This window comes from Otolemur garnettii, unplaced genomic scaffold, assembly GCF_000181295.1.
Source record: "Otolemur garnettii isolate 467f Iridium unplaced genomic scaffold, OtoGar3 scaffold00001, whole genome shotgun sequence".
NCBI classification, from domain to species: Eukaryota; Metazoa; Chordata; class Mammalia; order Primates; family Galagidae; genus Otolemur; species Otolemur garnettii.
In genome coordinates, this window is record NW_003852396.1 from 29,572,108 (window position 1) to 29,574,391 (window position 2,284).

Sequence of the window (2,284 nt, forward strand, 5' to 3'; positions counted from 1 at the left end):
CTTAAGCCCAAGAGTTGGAGGTTGCTGTCAGCAGTGATGCCACAGGACTCTACTGGGCAACATAGCGAAATCTGTCTCAAAAAAAAAAAAAAAAACAAAAAAACCCAAAAAAGTGACATAGACCTGTTAGAGCTGCTGTGGGGCTTAAATGAGTTAACACATGTATAAAGTGCTTAGGTACCTGGTCTATAGTAAGCACTATTGATGTGGCCTTCCCTTATTTTAAATTGTCATTTGAGTGGCACTGATATTTTCACCAGTACTTTCACTCAAAGTACTTACTAGGTACTTAAAATTTGTTCTTAAAATACTAATTTTTAAAACATATATGTTTTAACACTATCCTAAGCAATGATAGTTACAGAATCTACTTAAATACATAACTAATAAAACATAAAATGTGTCTCTCTCCCCTTTTCTCTCCTTCATGAGAAGGACCCACGTCCAGCTCTCTTTGGACGTACTCTAAATTTTCTCTTTGTTCTTCCTAAATAAAATCTCTGTGTTACCCAGGAAAAAAAAAAAAAAAACCAAACATAACATGGTTATGAATACTTGATGCAGAGCACAGCAGTGGCAGGAGACCTGATTTTGCTCCAGGCCTAGCCCATTCCACACCCTAGTCCCTAGCCCACAGAGCCCTGGCTGTTTGTGCAGAGCAGCAGGGGATGTCCTGTTCTTTCTCCTTTGCTTGGAGACACCCTCTTTTGGCCCATTTTCCTCAACCTTCCCCATATGTTTAGAGTCCTGGGGTCTCACACTCGTGACTCAGTCACCACATCTGTCCCCCTAGCCCTCTCCCTGTTCCCTAGGCTTAGTCCTGTGTCCCTGGGTCCCCCAGGATCTTCACTTCTCTTTACACCTGTGTGAAGGGGACTGTCTTAGTGGTCATGCCACATCTGCCCCTTCTCTCACTCTCCCTGGGTAGGCCCTGCTGTGGCCTGCTCCTGCGTACCTCCCAGACACAAGTCCTGCCTCCCCCTTACCACCTGGGCGGCCTGTGCATCCACTTGCCTCACCCCACTGGAAGCCTCCCTTGGTCCATGCTTCATTGCCTGGCTCCCATCGGGTGCGAACCTTTCCCTCTTCCTCATTTCTCCCTTCCCTCCTTTTCTTTTCCCCATCCCTCTGCCCCACCCCTCCCTCCTCTTCCTAGAATCCTGAGTATTCAAAGTGGCCTTGTCTCATGGACTTTCTCCCTTCCCTTGCAGCTCCTGGCTCAGGCCAAGATGAGAAGCTGTTCAGAGTAGCTGCTGTCTCTGCGACACCTGGGCATCCTGGGCAGCCCAGTTGGTAAGTCAGGAGGTGGGAAGGTTAGGCCTCCACAGTGAGATCCGGGGAGGCTTGACAGGGCCAACACCTGTTATCCCATTTCCCATTTTGAGAACTGAGGCTGGAAGGCAGAGGGCAAGGCCTCCCCTCCTCCCCAGCTTGCCAAGAACCTCCCAGCAGGGATTTGAAGGGGAAGGGAAGGTGTCCCAGGGGATATGTGTTTGCTTATTAGATTTCCCTCCTGGCCTGGTGAGTTTTGTTCTCTTTCTCATTCCCAGGCTCTAGTCATGATTATTATATTCTCTTTTAAATTGTATTTATTTATTTGGAAAATGGTACAAATTAAAAAAGATACAGAAGTATGTAGTGTCTATTGTCTTCTGAGCCACCAATTCTCTTCCCCATAGGTGGTTTCTTGTATATCCATCCAGAGTATTCTGTGTATATCTTTGAGTATATATAGTATATGTTTTTTCTTTAACCTAGCTGTTCCCATAACACTGTTCTGTTTTTCCATTTAACGGTAAATCTTTAATATCATTTTATATGAACTGTAGAATCTGTCTAAACACATTTTAGTTGGGGTCATAATAAAGTTCTAGATTAACCCGGGAAGAATTGACATCTTTATATAATAGTGCGAGCCATTATATCTAAAAACATTGAGTGTACTTCTGTTTCTGTCTTCCTTTGGGTCCTTTGAATAGCCTTTTAAAAATACTACTTTTTTTTTTTTGAGACAGAGCCTCAAGCTGTCACCCTGGGTAGAGTGCTGTGGTATCACTGCTGACAGCAACCTCCAACTCTTGGGCTCAAGTGAGTCTCCTGCTTTCGCCTCCCAAGTAGCTGGGACTACAGGTGCCCACCACAACACCTGGTATTTTTTTTTTGGTTGCCATAAAAATATTACTATTTCTTAAATTCACATAGTTAGGCTCAGCGCCTGTGGCTCAAGCGGCTAAGGCACCAGCCACATACACCTGAGCTGGTGGGTTGGAATCCAGCCTGGACT

The 2,284-nt window shown here is 45.1% G+C and overlaps 1 protein-coding gene across 4 annotated transcripts in view; it reads left to right on the forward strand.

Moving 5' to 3' along the window:
* The window catches only part of ARAP1 (ArfGAP with RhoGAP domain, ankyrin repeat and PH domain 1), a 70,590-nt gene that overhangs the window by 19,118 nt on the left and 49,188 nt on the right, over nucleotides 1–2,284 (forward strand). For all 4 annotated transcript variants that reach the window (XR_002772101.1, XM_023510410.1, XM_023510306.1 and 1 more), the window contains exon 2: nucleotides 1,212–1,293. The gene's annotated coding sequence lies outside the window, so the exon portion shown is untranslated. The remainder of the gene's footprint in view (nucleotides 1–1,211; nucleotides 1,294–2,284) is intronic.